This window comes from Anneissia japonica, unplaced genomic scaffold, assembly GCF_011630105.1.
Source record: "Anneissia japonica isolate Jap-2015-1 unplaced genomic scaffold, ASM1163010v1 scaffold287834_len5846547_cov211, whole genome shotgun sequence".
In the NCBI taxonomy this organism is placed as follows: Eukaryota; Metazoa; Echinodermata; class Crinoidea; order Comatulida; family Comatulidae; genus Anneissia; species Anneissia japonica.
Window position 1 is genome coordinate 4196622 of NW_022704992.1, and position 17052 is coordinate 4213673.

The window sequence follows — 17052 nt, forward strand, 5'->3', positions numbered from 1 at the left end:
TACATTTTGTTAATTATTATTGGTTGGCCTGGGACCTAGGCAGGCAGACCAGCTTTACCGTCGAAAGTCCTGGGATTCGACAATGACGTCAGTGCACGTTTACAAGCGCAATAGAGGCGCTGAATTTCGTTTTTTTTTTTTATGAAAGATAGAATTTATCGTACATTTATCTATATAAATTTAAAAACAAGATTAATATTGTAGAAATTGTATTTCTAAAGATGCATATAATTCATATTTCATTTGGTAGACAATAAATAATCAGTAAGATACAGGTGTATGCTAAAAACGATTATTAATTCTGAAATTTGCATCAAATCTCAGCTATTATTAATCAGTATGTATTATGTTAAAGTCTTAAAATAATAATTTCGAATTAGGCCTAGTATGTAACAAATAATTGTAATTAAAGTTTAGGTTCTCATGATATCAGATGACATATTGAATATGATGCTATATTTTGGGCTCAGACCTTTTCAGTAGTAATGACAATATTTGTGCTTTTTTGATCCATGTAGTAAAATAGTTCTATTATTTTCAGTGTACAAAATGGGAGTCAAGAAGAAGTAGTAGTAGAAGAAGAAGAATAGGAAGAGGAAGAGGAGGAAAAAGAATAATAGCTTTTTTTTGTTTCATAATAATAAATGTGTTGATTATATTGATATTGATTATGCGATGAGGTTTTTTTTTTATATCTTTCGGTGTGATTTAAACATGCCAATTCTCAGAAAATATTTTCTAATTTTATTATATTACCACCTTTTTATTACATAGATCTTTTTCAAAACATAACTGCTTTTATAACATTATAATATAGACCCATTAAACACAAAAACTGCTCTGGCTTCAGGGGCTTCGCTCATGACCCCATCGTGGCCCTTAGGCCCTGGACCCCATGCCCAGAGAACCCCCCCTTGAAATGACCTGGCTACAGACCTGCACTTGCTGCTTGTTGCCATAAATGTCATTCGCGTTACAGTAAGCCATCATTACGTTGAAGCCATTTTCTTAAGATATGAAAATATATGTTTCTTGTACTGACTTGGCAAATGTAAAGTCAGTTAATGTACAGTATATAGCTTGGCCTTATGCATAAAACCAAATAACTGAACATACTTTATGCTAATTTTACAGCAATACTGCTTAACTGACTTTCTAGCAATATTTGTGAAATGTCTTGAATTATACTGACAGATGTAAGGGCTAAAGGCCAGAAACTTCATATTATAAGTACAGAAATATACAATGATTCATTCATCACTGTCCTGACATTTTCAAATGTACGGCTGTCCTCACTCTTTTGTCTTTTGCTTTCTATCCTATTCAGTTACAGACTTAAACATGATGATCAGTTCAGTAATTCAATTATGTTCACTATGATTTTAATATCTATTATATTTTATATAGTAATTAACATTTTTCTATACTCTATATTTTATGGGCCTTTGGAAACAATTCCTGACCACATGCTGATCATATTTCTACTGAGTAATTTCAAATGTAAAGAAAAAAACATAAACAGACACAATATAATATCATATATTGCATTTTATTTACATAAAAATAATATAGTGTTAAAGTGTTTAATTGACCTATAAAACGATATATATTATCAAGCAAATTGTGACCGGAAAATAACCCCAAGAACACTAGGCGGGTCTAGATTCGCCCAACCTGTCTACAGATTTGGTATGACTTTTATCTAATGGAGCTTGTATTTTGATAATGACGCATACTGGAAGTACAATCCAAGTGATTACACTTATGATATGCTTCATTGAAGATTCTGTGACGTAAAAGTTATTATTATTATTATTATTACTACTGTACTACAATTCTGTAAGAATGTACGACTCCTTTACAGTAAAGCATCATATGCAAATAAGGAACATGTTATATTTTGTCTATTTTTTTAATGTAAATGAATTACTATTGTTTCCGGTTTTAGATTATACCAATTTTTATAAATCTTGACTATGAAACAAATCTTAAAAGCTAGTACTATGATAAAAATTGATATAATTGTTGCAACTCAACAACTGGAAGTACCAAGAATTATTGTACCTAATAATAGCATTGAGCGTAATTCAATAATATATCTGTTATAGGTAGTTCTAATTAAATTATCTAATTGAACAGCAACGACTAATTTAATAAATATTATTTCAAAAGTATATTACCATAGTTTCATGTCCTATCAAAACTAACCATGAAAATATTTATCAAAAGCATAAATGTTCCAAAAATATTGCCTTTATAGAGTACTATGTCATTGATGTCATTACATTACACAACATTAATTTTTTATTGAACAATGATAAGTCATCAGCTACTAAGCCACACTTATCGTTTAATCTGATATATCACTATCAATAAATGCTACAACATTGTATATTTATTAATACATATTGAAAACTTAAAGAGACAACTAATGCAATCTATATGATTCAGTAGGCTTTTGTGTTTACTACATTTTTAATTAGAAATTAGGTTTTAAAATCAAAATCTGTAAAAGCCAAGCAGACCCAGCAGACGAAGGAGATGATTTTTCTCGACTATTTCAATACCGTTACGGCTTATCAATGAACCATAAAATAGTTACTTTATGATAGTGTACTTTGTCACTAGGCTTTACCCCTCCTAATCTGAGGACTAAAAACAATAACCAGGCGCCATTCAAACATGACTCACATACGTTCCAATAACACCTGAGTGAGTACCACCTCAAATCACTTGTTAACAAGTGTGTTTTCATAGGAGGAAATATGTCGCAGTCAGGCTTACTTTGAACACCCTATTAAGCTCATTGGGAATTCCTGACTAGAAATAAACAAATAACATGCCCTAAAGGTAGAAGGAATCAGATGCCAGTTTTATTTCCTTTTAACAACTCGTTTGCGATGATCTAATACAAGGTTTGGAAGGTCAGTTGTAGGTTGACCTCAAAATATATTTATTTATAAAAATTGCAGAGCAATTATATTAAGGTACCAGATAAGGGGTATGATAAGGTATTTGTTCAGGGGCACTACCCTTGTTTGGAGGAAGTAAACATATAACTATCCTGAACTACTGTAGGCCTACTGCAAGTTCTCTAGGACCATGAATTAATGGTGAAATATCCAATCATTTTTTATATATTTTTTTAATATTCAGTTTGTCTACACAATGTTCAAATGTAAGAAAGTATAATTTACATACTTCAAGTATCTAAATGCACACCATCGTGTTGGGATTCAATATTTTGACATTAATTATGTCATCATCAGGACATTCCTGACGATGACATAATTAATGTCGAAAATATTTAAACCTAACACGATGGTGTGCATTTCAATACTTGGAGTATATATTATACTTTCTTATCTAAGATTAATCATTGGACCTTTCCGTTCATGTTCAAATGTTGTCACCTGTATTAAATTAATTTTTATCAATCATTATTATACCTTTTATTATACATAAGTATATTATTACAATATATGTTTGAATCTAATTTATAATAGGCCTTATATAAGTTTTGATATTAAATATAAGAAAATACTATTTAAATAAGAATATCAAATTTTGTAATCATTGGTATCAGTTCCTTCTAAAATATACCTGTTTCCTGATTCAATCCAGATATAATCACAATCACAAATACAATCTGAAAGGGAAGTAGACCTCAGAACTAGATACCAAGGGTTCCTACACAAAATCAACAATAAACACAAATAGTATTAAAAAATGGTCTATTTAGTTACTGTACTACAGTACTCAAAACCAATCATGCAAAAAAATCAAAACAGAAGCCAAAACCAACCTTAATCTGACCTGCCATCTCAGCAATAGCAATTTAAATACAATTGTCAATTCAAGTCTATTGTTGTAGCAACGATGTGTTTTCTCAGACTCCACAATTGGAAGGAATAACCTTATTACTTGTTTGCCCAGGGCCCCCGGATCAGTGTAGCTGCCAGGGCCACAAAAGCGGGGGATGGGGACTGGCGGAGGCACCTAGTGAAGTCCAGGGTCAGAGCTCAGGGTAGGGTTTTTGGGGGGAGCGAATCCCATAAAGTCCGCCGTTTCATGCTCTCTGATATATTTAAACTCTTCTTACTCTCTTTGTTTGTTACTGGTTCATGCTTATTTGTTCCAAAATCCAATAAGCTTGCTAGTGATAAATCATTCTCTACTTTTTTTATTCCAAGCTGGTGGAATATCTCCCTATCTTAATTGATCATACAATGGTTTGTTGTCTTAAAAAAGAAAATTCTTAAAATCACATCTTCTCAACTAATTATTTTCATAAACCTTGTCTGAGCACCTTGTGTTTATTATGGTAATTATTCCTAACATACAGAATCATCTTGAATGGTCTTGTTAATTAATAGCCAAAATTATCAGTTTACAAAAAATATAAAACACATATTATAGACACAGAAAATCATACCTCTCAGTAAAATATAATAGAATATTATCTACAGTAATATCCATATTTATCTCAGTATACAAAAACAGTGACTTTTTGACATTTGATATCACTCCATCTTATATCGTCTTGGATGAGGAAGCAACTGTTTAATTTGGTAATTGATTAGCAGGAGAAATCAATAGACCATATCTTACCTTTAGTGATATCTTACCTTTAGTGATAATAGGAGAAAAAGAGTTTAAAACTTATGTTGGATCCCCCTCTCATATTACAAATGTGTTAGCGTGCTTTGAATGAGTTCAGTGATGTGCAAATGACATCTTTCATTCTTGAGTCCATGACCTCATCAGCTGACAATTTACAAAATGAAATTTTGATCCTCAATGTTCAGCATTCATTGGGTTACAGCGTTCAATTGTTTTCTTTCTCTCCACAAAGGTTTCTAATAATAACGAGTCCATTTTAAGGTATTAAAATGACACCATGTATGGTATCATGCAATATAATATAATTAAAATATAATTTACATATAATAATAATATTGGATTGAGTTTAATAATATTAAATTAATGGTAAAATATTAACCTCACAAATGGTGTTTACTTTTAGTTTAACTAGTCTTGGTTAAGAATTAGTTTCTGTTGCTGACTAATAATTTTGTCACTATACAAAAATAGGTAAATTAATTATTGATTAATATTATTATTGTTGTTCAAATATAAATGAAAATTTTTTTACCATCACCTCTGTTCCAACTTTCTTGACCTTGGTATACATTCTTTAGATTTCAAACTTCACATCTATTTACAAACAACTACACTTCCCTAAATCTTACTAATTAAGCATTATTCTTATATGTAGAGCAGGTATCAAAGTGTATTTGTGTGAGGTCAACCTCGTCGAGTAGATTCTAGCGAACGTAGAACGCCAGGTAGGACGGTCACATATGAGTGATTCCATTTTAGGGTGGCGTCGTCACACAAATCGAAAGCTCCCTAATTATGAATTTGGGCATAGCAGGTCACCACCCCTGGGTGGTTTCATCTCCAGGGTAAAATTATACTTGTCCGTTTTCCCTTTATGTCTGTTATAAATGTAATCTTAATTATGCACATAGTATTCTATCATTACTATTTTTAATCTAGACATTTTAAAGCCACTAATTAGTAGAGAAGAACTTATATAAAACTTAAAATTATGAATGGTCTACACAGGTCTGGCGAAACATTTTACTTCATCTGTACTGTACTAAACTGAAGGAAAGCATTTGATTTGATTTTTTTTTTATTTGATTACAAACACAGGTTCAGAACATTTTCTGTGAAAATAACTGTTTACTTACAGTATTTTTCTAACACAAAATCCACACGCGAACTCTAACCACACAATTTTTCTAAACATATAATCCACACACAAATTCAGCTGTCAAACACCTTCACCAGGGTCCATCATGTCAGGTGGTCTTCAACAACGGCTTAGTTAGGATAAGTAAGGAACTTTATTTTACATTCGTTGGCACTAAGCCCTAAAACATAAAGTAATATTACCATATCTTACCTAATTCAGTACTTATGAAACAATCAGTAAGCCGAGAGCAACTTCTAAAAAGGATGTAAATTTGTCTAAAAGCAAACAAATAAAGAATTTCAGTACAGCCAGTAGCAAACAACCTTTGACAGTAGTTACAACATAGCTGTGTTTACCTCTTCTCCAGCGTAGCGAAACGAGAAAACTCAATAAAAACAAAAACATCAGATGATTGGTGGGGATAAAAGAAACTCATCAACAGAGGGCGCCATAGATTTTTCTTTTCTATTTTTTACTTTGGTTGGATGGCCCATGGTGTACGTGCGTTAATAATTATAGCTAATCTTCTATATTGTTCAACAGAAAACCTAAAAAAAAGGGCAGCCACAAGAATATCCAATTATTTTCGAAGTAATTTATATTACAATATTACTGTATTTATGGATTGACTTACAACTTACAACTTATTTTATACTGCCTATGCTGAAATAATTTGAGCAATAAAATTCAATAGGGCCTACTTTTAAATTGCATTTTGATTTATTTTTTATTTACTAAGTAAGTTATTAACTAAGTTATTAACTTTAATCGAGGGATGTTTTTTCAGGTGGTTGGTGTTTGGTACGGAGTATATATGAATATCTACAAAATGAATACCGAAGACTCGAAAACTCCAATCTCTGCTTGCATGACGAAAACATTTAAAAAATGAATGCTACCTAATACCTTGTTCATATTATTTCGAACACATTCATTATAGAGTGGAGTTAGGGCTTGGTTAAGGTGCTTGCATTCGAAACCAATGGTCTTGGATTCAAATCCTGAGACACTAGGATTTTTTCACAACTAAAAATCCACTCACACACCCACTCCCTCGACCGGGAAACGTCCCTGGTCAGGAGTGTGGTCGGGAGACGTCCTTTTCAGGTAGTTGGTTTCGTTTTAAGGAGTACATCGGTATGGATGTCTACAGAATGAAGACCGAAAATCAAATACCCCGTTACTCTTTCCTTAAACATTTTTTGAAATGGAATACTAAACAATAATACCTTCTTCATCTTTCTAATCATCCATTTTGGGGTGGAGTTGTGGTTGGATAAGCTGCTTGCCTTCCAAACCAAGTCCTGGGTTTAAATCCTGTGACACCAGGATGTCTTCACAACTAAAATTCAATCCACTCACGGAGCTTTAATTGATTCTTGTCTTAGTTTAAAACATTCGTTCCATCATGTACGTGGTGAATCCTCCTGTTCTTGGTATAAAATAAATTAAAATTTCGTGATAACCCGTTGATTGCAGTTAAGTTCTACGACAGAGCAATTCCGTCGATACACAGCGTTCCGTATCTCCGTTGTATTAATGGCCATATTTTATATAAGATGGAAGCTATGCATATACCTCATTCACCCTTATGACAAATTCATTGTCTAATTTTGAGCAAATTTAGTAATTTATCTTATTCATTACATCAGCAAGCAAACCCATTAACATATTGTTTGATTGATTGGATTTATATAATAATTATGACACAACAATTATAAAATTAAAATGAATTATATGAATGAGGGAGATCTGGGTTCAAATTTGGGATGGGGGGGAGTGGGGTAAAACATTTACCCAAAAACCTCAAAACGGAAGGAAAGGGGGTCCGGGGCCCTCTCCCGGGAGAATTTAAATTCCTAGATGGCGGGAAATGAGCTTTCCCGACTTTTGAGCTAGGTGTGTTTTAATACAGAATACGGTACAGAATACAGAAACTTTATTAGTCCAAAAAAAGGAAATTTGTTTTGTTGACAAGCTCAAAACTACAAAATCACAAAAGTCAAAAATACAACTGTTATAACATACACGTTTTATTATTCTTAAAAATTGGAATATTCAAAAGTTTACAAAGTATTGTACTCTAGAGGGCTCACTGTATAATTCATGGGTAACCACAGGGGTAAGTTTGGTTTGAATTTTTAAGACATAGTTTATTTTTGTTTCTTTTTACAAAAAAATGGTTAATTTTTTGATGCAAGTCGTTAGTATAATATTCACAAGATACATGTGTAACTGGCTTTAAGTTGATTAGTAAACCCAATTACGGTAAACTTAGCCTACTGCTTCAGTGCTTATCCTGGCTGGGTGGTGCTAGAATTTTTCTATCTATTCAGCTGGACTATCTTTATCAACGGAGAATTTGTATTTTCACGCATTGTTCTGTATGTACGCATCAACATCTGCTTATTAAAACGCATGAAAAATGGGCCTACGTTAATTGTTAATGTATAAAAATTAATTTCGGTTTTTTTTTTTTGTGCTCAAATTTGTTTACAAAAACATAATGCAATAATAGCATATTGACTACTATTGTATATTTTCGGAAAATATTTCAGCCGCTCCAAATCTCTTTCCTATTCTTCCTTTATTCTTTCACAATTTTGCGTTTTAATCATATTTTTCATAATATTATACACTCACATATAGTAAATTGTTTAGGCCTAGACTAGGCTATACCTCGGCTTGGCTATTACTATATTATTTAAATATACAATTTTGATAAATAAGATTATTTTAACATTGGAAATTTAAATGTAAATATAATGACGTTAACGAATAAATAACAATAATTAAAACGTGTACATAGTATCCTACTACAATAATAAGAATAATATTTTTCAATTTTATAATAAATTTTATATAGCCGGGGTTAGTATTGACCTAGGCTACTATAGCTAACGACAGGTACGCTTTCTCCAATAAAGGCATTTTCTATGAATGGATTGACCTGTACGAAACACGAACTCCTGAAGACCGAACCCAGTACCGTTACGATTTTGAGGAAATATCCTCAAAATGTATCTTGGAAAGACGTTTTTCCAAGATAACGTATCTTGGAATTCCGTCTTTCCAAGATAATTTATCTTGGAATTCCGTCTTTCCAAGATACGTTATCTTGGAATGCCGTCTTTCCAAGATACGTTATCTTTGAATTCCATCTTTCTAAGATACTTATCTTGGAATTCCGTCTTTCCAAGATCAATTATCTTGGAATTCCGTCTTTCCAAGATACGTTATCTTGGAATTCCATCTTTCTAAGATACTTATCTTGGAATTCCGTCTTTCCAAGATCAATTATCTTGGAATTCCCTCTTTCCAAGATACGTTATCTTGGAATTCCGTCTTTCCAAAATACGTTATCTCGGAAAGACGTCTTTCCGAGATAAATTATCTCGGAAAGACGTCTTAATAAGTATTTATTCCATGTTTCCATGATAATTATCTTGGAAACTCGGAAACGCGGAAGGTCACTTTAAGCTTCCGTATTTATTCCATGTTTCCAAGATAATTATCTTGGAAACTCGGAAACTCGGAAGGTCACTTTAAGCTTCCGTAGTTTTTGGCGTCGATGTATTCTAATGGGAAGACAAGTTGATGTCTGGCTACCAGGAAATGTTTATTTAGGAATAAATAAGAGCATGCAGTTATTGTACAACCATTTTAAAACATTTAATGTATTATTTTTCAATTTCCCTCATAGAGAAATCTAAAGACCACATTTAGTGCCCATAGTCCCAGGTCTCCTGTAGAGTCCCGGAATGGGGTCTCCTGGAAATTGGCATGGAGAACGCATTCTGGTCCGCAAGCAAGCACAAATCTTCCGAAATAAACCATCTCCCGCAAATTCATGATGATATTTGCATACTTTTGCAAGTTTTATACTGTATTATCAATGGTCTTCCAGAAGTTACTGTCAATCATAATGATTATTACTGTACAATGCACAGCAAAATGTATTTAGATGTCATAAGAAAACTCATTTAAACAGATCTCTCGGATGTGGATTTTTCCAAATCTCCTCCTTCCTCCTTTCTTGCGTTTCTTTCTGATCATATAAAAATCTCCAGACATTCTATATTTTCTGCCAAAAAGTGGGGGTGGGGGCGGGCCACTTCCCCCCCCCCCCCCCCCCCCCCCCCCCCCCCCCCCGCCACTTCCCCCCCCCCTCCCCCCGTTCCGCCGGCCATGAAATACAACTGTTATAACATACACGTTTTATTATTTTTAAAAATTGGAATATTCAAAAGTTTACAAAGTATTGTACTCTAGAGGGCTCACTGTATAATTCATGGGTAACCACAGGGGTAAGTCTGGTTTGAATTTTTAAGACATAGTTTATTTTTGTTTCTTTTTACAAAAAAATGGTTAATTTTTTGATGCAAGTCGTTAGTATAATATTCACAAGATACCTGTGTAACTGGCTTTAAGTTGATTAGTAAACCCAATTACGGTAAGCTTAGCCTACTGCTTCAGTGCTTATCCTGGGTGGTGCTAGAATTTTTCTATCATATTCAGCTGGACTATCTTTATCAACGGAGAATTTGTATGGGTATGGATGGGTGGATCCAGGATTTGGACCTCAGAGGTAAAGCTGAGGCGCCGTGCCGAAGATGCATTGTCTGTGGGATTGCGCCAGAAACAAGCATCCGTCCTATTTGTTGTAATGCCCAGTGGCGTCCCCAGAGTCAAACATACGTAGGGTCTGCCAGACATCTATAAGTTTTCCTCTTGTAAATGGTGTGAAAGTCCACCAATCTTTCCTGAAGGCTAATTCAGGTTGTTACAAGAATCAGTGGTGTATTCATAGAGCTATTAAACAACTAGAGTACATCTTAATCTCTATATGGTTGTATTTAAGGGGATGTGCCCCAGTGGGGCACAAGTCTCCCAGAAGTTGCGGAGTCTCCCAGGAAATTGGGACAACGTCCCGCACAGCCTCAAGCAAACAAGAATCTCCTTTAAAATAACCCATATCCCACAAAAAATTCATATTAATTATTATTTGCATGTTTTTACTACTTTATCAGTTGTCTCACGGAAGTCAGTGCCGCGATGGGTATCACCACATGCGTAACAAAATATTAAATAAGAAAACTAGTTCACTTTTTAAGACCAGATCTCAAAGAAGGGATTTTATCCAATTTGGGAACCCTGTATACCATTTATGAAATTCAAAGGCTAACTATATTGATGGATCCCTAGGATTCAAGGTTTGTCCTAGGAAACAGAGAGAAAGGGGACCATGAGCTGTTCACTTTTTTGAACCTATTGAGTATAGCGTGGTTTCCATAAAAATCTCTACAGGCCACGCCGACACCTTTGGCGAAGCTGATTGGTCAGTTGAATCAGGGAGCATTACCGGTTGCGCCAGGGACAGCTACGCAGTGCAAGGCTTGCAATTAAAATACTAGCGACTGTGTAGCGATTTTTATGGAAACCAGGCCTTAGTTTCCATATCCTGCTACTTTAGTGAATGTCTCTAGATTGATAAAAATTTCAACCTAATCATTTGTCATTAACATGTTCAATAATCCCAAGCAATTACCATCCCTCCTTAATGGCCTTCATGGTTTTATATACAGTATAACAAATGAACAATTATTGATTTTAGCTTACACAAATTTTATCAACCTTGGCTACCATTATTATTTTTCTAATCCTTGCTATTCTCCAATTATATGCTGCCCCCAATGAACATTTACAAACAAAACTCAGTTAATGATTATATATTTTACATGCAAAAATGGGTCATGGAGTTATGAATGAAATATGTAATTTTCCTAAAAATTAACTGCTTTGAACAATACAGAGACAGCTAGTGTTTTCACCTATGTTTCCATGGTTACCTGTGAAGAAATATTGATTCAAGATTCTACTGTCTATATAGAGCTATTAAATTTGAACAATCAATTCCAATATTTTAATTGCTTCTTTCTACATTGAAAATTGGAAGAGGAAAATACTATCCTTGCGAATGTGCAAATGCATAATTTCTTCTATTTTTTAGATGGTAATAAATTTAAAGATTTTTGTTGTTAAAAAGGTCTAAACATTTTTATTGGAGTTTATAAATTTACTTGATCTGATTTCACATAACTTAACTAATTAGGCCTTTGACACATCAAGGAAACAGTTTTTTTTTCACCTTTCACCTACTATTTCCATTAAATAGTTCCATTATTAATCAACATACCTCAACTTCCTCCAATGTTTTCTTCAATCTTTTGTAAATTTTGATCAGTTGATATTAGCAGCTGTCAGATTGCTAAAAGAATCGCTTCTGAATTTCAGTGCAAATGTACAGTATTGTGTGAGTCAGTTATATCATAGAGAAAATAGAACAGTGGTTATATGTAGTCTTTTTTATTATATGTTGTTTTTGAATTATCTAAATAATATCTGCTAAGTTAGAAAAGAAACAAATATGTATCTTCCAATTTGTTACAATAAGATAAGAAATTATTAAAATATGAAATACATATAAAAAAAAGTACTTAAAAAAATTAGTGGATGATTATTAGTTAAGAGGGATAACTTATTTGATTTGGTACACATACTTATGCTATGTATTTTGAAATTGTCTGTGCTTTTATGTTCGTTCAAAGTTCATTTCGGATCCACTTCACAATCAATTTGTTCAATGTGGGTTACTTGGTGTGAATACCTTTCAGAGATGACCGGTAAGTACCAATATAATTATATGATTTACTAAAATTAATACCTTGAACATATACCCACTGGGAGGTAGATTTACCCCACTAGATGTGTCTAGCAATGGGAAAAATGTATATTATCAACTATATTTTTAAGAACATTTGCTTTGATGACCAGAAATCATTTAACTCATGTGATCCAAGGTTTTGATGCAAACCATAGATACAATAATGGCTTCAATATCTTTGACTATCATCAGTACTGGAAGCGTTGTGTAAACATTACAGCTTAATAGATTCTCTTTTTCAAACAAACTGCAAAATAAGGACTGTCTGTTTAAACTAATTTATTACATTTTTTTCTGTGGTTAGTTTTAGGCACTGCACATGGTAGAGATTATAAGTCTTATATAAATTGTTATTTTCACTGTTATATTATTCTATTATTATTTATTACTATAGTAATAAAGTGGTATTGAATTTTACAGTACCGGAGGCGCTGTGAAATTGGGCTGTTAGAAATGCCTACATTGTTATTAATATCATAATAAAACTATTGTTGTAAAGATTACAATCATAGATTAAAATTAGACCTACAGTTCCCTTACTTTTTAGTAGTTTCCTTTCCATATTTTGCTTTTAGATTTCTTATGGCAAATATTAATGACAGGTAGATGTCCGCAAACATGCTCTAGTGCTATACATACCACCACACAAAGCTGATCATGTAGATTAAGGTAAATACAGTTCTAAGCCTTCTTAAAGTTCAATAGAGTTGAACAATGACACCACATTGTCTTGTTACCCTGGTCGCCTAGAGTTCCCTCTTAGCTATGTGTTAAAAACCGTAATCGGTAGTCCCATGCGCTTAAGTAATCATATTGTTGAATCTTTACATATTTTTATAGTGCCTAGTTAAAATGTAAATATCCTGAATTTGCATTTCTATGATTAGTAGTTATTATCCTTCACTGGCAGGTCCAGGAATTCAAATGCGAGGCCGGGACCCCAGGTAGGAATTTTTACAAATCAAATGGGTCTGTACCACCTCAGCCACATATATGGTGGAAATTTGGCTATAGCACCTGTAGATGGCTGGAAATGAATTTTCTCTTTTTTCTCCAATTTAAAAAAAAAAAAAAAAAAAAATATGTGAAGGAAAGGAATCTGCCACAATGATGTTTTGCCACTATACATCCTGGTAATGACCAGTGATACCTCCCTGAAGAAGCTACTATAGGCTTAGTCAGTAGTGGAGAGCTGCATACATTACTACTTATTAACAAGGAGAGAATATGCAAAGCTTCTTATTTACTAACAAGGTTTCATTCAGAATAATGCATTGTTGATTGTCCTAACACTTGTAAGATGTGTTTGTATGTACACGATAATGGTCAGCACAGTGTTTAACCTTATTGGACATTGGTACTTCAACCATTACATACAATTACTTAATATTTAACCAATGGCAAATATATCAACAAGGTGCAAGACAAACAATAGAGGAACAGGTAATGTAAATATTTTCCACTTATAAAACTGCAGTAATCCTTCAATATTATAGACAAGTATTTTTTTTTATTAAAGGTATACCATACTGTCTTTGTAAAAAGTAATTAAACTAAAAACATTTAATACATTACTCATCGTAATGTTGGACAGCTTTTGCAGATGAGTAAAAAAGGTTAATCTATCAAGCTAAATTTAAACTCATCCTTCCTTCATCTTTTTGCCCTTCTGTAACTGTTTACTCACATCCATTCTTTGCTGTTGTCAAACCATGTCTTCTCAGACTCCCTCTCCTCCCCTCCCCAGTGGCGGCACCAGCTTGGGGACAGCAGGGGCTTAAGCCTCCCCCCTCCCCATCGGACAGAGCTCGTCGGGCAGTCGGACTAAAAAATATATAAAAATAGGCCCACGCCAAGCCAACACATATCTGTCACAATCAGAGAGTGTAATTTCTGGCTATCCAGAAGTTCATATTCTTAAAAAAATCTCATTTGGGTGGGGGAACACCTGCTCAAACTTTTCGGCCAGCTTGGGCCTACGAGCCCAAATCAACTCTGTTGGACAGCTCAGCACTCCATAAAATATATCCTAGAGCCGACACTGCCCCTCCCCACCCTATAAACTTTAATGTTGTTTCATGATATTTAAATTCTGAAATATAAGATATTACTATTTTTATTTTTTTATAAACTGTAACGTATTCTCAATACTGATAAAAAATGGTGAAAAATCTCTATTCAAAGAATAAGGATAAATCCTTTAACTACAGATGAGTCGGACTACATCTTCCTTAATTCTATCGCTCCCTTTTGAGCACCCATACAAAATCAGTTACTAACTGCCTTATAAATAATTAACTAGACTTTATCTGTTGACAAGTGCTTTTGAAATATAGCGGATTGAAACTAGTACCAGAAGGTAATAATAGAGCAAGTTCACTGATGCATTCAAACAATGCATTTCATTGGCTAGTCAGTCAATAATACCCCAATTCATTGTCAATGTCAGGCTGATACACCTGCAGTTGATCATTTCTTTCAAGTCTCGTTAGCGGAGTTGCTGATCACATCTTATTCATAACAGTCAAGATGATCAAGATGTTGTCAATACCATTTGCTTGTTTAAATGATAGTTCTCTGTTGGACAATTTTTAACCACTCATTTTTCCTGGAATAATTATGGATTTTAGGCTGGATATAGTCTCATAAAATTGGAAAGTGGTAAGTAACATAAATTTGAGACAACCTATATGTTTTTTTTATATGGAGTACCATAAAAGAGATAAATTTAATGTATTTTTTTCATGGTGAATAAAATTATCTTTTTATACCTTGAAATTATTCCTAGGCCTATTAATAATAATAGATATATCTGGATATGTCTATTACAGAAGATATTTATGTCCCAGTTTGTGCAATATATACAGTTTGCCTTCCAATTTGAGACTTGGGACCTGAAACAGTAGAACATATAATTCCTGGAGACAAAAGAAATATTTGAATTAAATACACAGACAGACAAGTAACTGTGGATAGAAAGATTTCATATCAATATGGGCATGTATATAGTAGTAGTACAGTCTGGTATGGAAAGACATACACAAACAGGTAGATAAAAGCAGAAAAAAAAATAGAGCTAGCAAAGTAAATAATGAATAATATATAATTTTTTTTTAAATGGTAGGGATCAACAGGTTGATATTTTGTTGCTATGCTAGTTTTACATAGGGAACAAGATAGAATATCATCAGCAATTACTTCGATTTGGTCTTAGTACAGTACTCTTTTTCGTACCCCCTCCCTCCCCTCTGAATGTGTACATAAAAAATTTTTATTTTGCAAAACCATTCTCCATTTTTTTTGTGAAGTCAACGTTTTGGTTAAAAAAATGTCTATTATATCCATGGTTGCATTATAATTGACCAATAACATATATATTATTTTAAATACATTATTTCAACTTTTTTCAATTTCAATCAACCGTTTCATGCATATGTAAAAGTGTATAAATTTGTCTACCCCTCTCCCCCCACCCACTTATAAGCATACTGTTGAATGCTTGTGAAAATGTTGATTTAATAATCTAAATTTTGAACATTTTGATACTGTACAGTATAAAATATTTTTGAATCAGCACTTTAAAATGCAACTGATGAACCTACTATCTTTTGTCCCAGTTTGTGTCTGATCTGTATCAATAGAGATAATCGAGTTATTTCCGTTTATGCATCGTGATTTCTTCTATGTTATTAAGTTCTTTTGTCGAAATCAGAAGGTTTTTGCAGATAAGTAAAAAAGGTTAATCTATGTAGCTAAATTTAAACTCCAAGTTTGGAATCAGTGAGGAGGTGGGGAGAATACATTCAATGTATGTCAATAACCATTAAACAAATTTGTCCAGTGGATTAAACCCTCACTACTGAGTATAACAATACATTATTGTGGTTGAGAAATATTTATTGCTTCCTCCCAATTATAAAGTGTTTTACAGAGATGTAATTAATATTGTTCCACATTAAAACATGTACAGTAACCTTAAATTTACTGGTTATTTCATGTCAACATATCTTGAAGAATAATGAAAAAGAAATTATTTTCTTGGTCTCAAGCAATGTCTCTATGGTTTCACAGTTCTTTCTGGCCCTGTCTTTACAGTTTCATCTGTGACTACTCTATAATGCTGCAATGTGATATCCTTTGTACCTTCTTTGGAACAGGTGGATATAAGAGTCCTAAAGCATATTTTAATGTACTTCAAAGAATATGTAAATATGATGAGGAAATAGGATGATAGTATCTGTACTTATTAGAAATCTAAAGGGAAATACAGATTTGTAGTTAAATTCTTGTCTTGCCAAAATCCACCATTGCTCTTAACTTAATAAGGAGTTGGTGCCGTTAATTGATCAGATGCTCATATGACCCACTGCATTGGGCAGTGCGTGGTACAGAGTTACAAGGCGATAAATGCATTAATGCACGCATGAGTGTCTAGATTTAGATTCAATCAATGGATATTGAAATTTCTATATATGGTAGATGACCTACTCATATACATATGGCATATTCTTTAAATTGAGTATGGTTCAGCAAGCAGAATATGTAAAGTTGATCCTAGCTCATG

General features: G+C 33.2%; 2 protein-coding genes across 3 annotated transcripts in view; one reads left to right on the forward strand and one right to left on the reverse strand.

The window, feature by feature from the left end:
• The window catches only part of LOC117104850 (guanine nucleotide exchange factor for Rab-3A-like), a gene marked incomplete in the record, with an annotated part of 63885 nt that overhangs the window by 24393 nt on the left and 22440 nt on the right, over window positions 1-17052 (reverse strand).
• LOC117104849 overlaps window positions 13877-17052 on the forward strand; it is a 30287-nt gene continuing 27111 nt past the window's right edge. Inside the window, exon 1 of one of the 2 annotated variants that reach the window (XM_033245696.1) lies at window positions 13877-13931. The gene's annotated coding sequence lies outside the window, so the exon portion shown is untranslated. Of the gene's footprint in view, window positions 13932-14971; window positions 15150-17052 lie in introns of those variants that run through there. The other variant, XM_033245693.1, reaches the window with a different exon arrangement.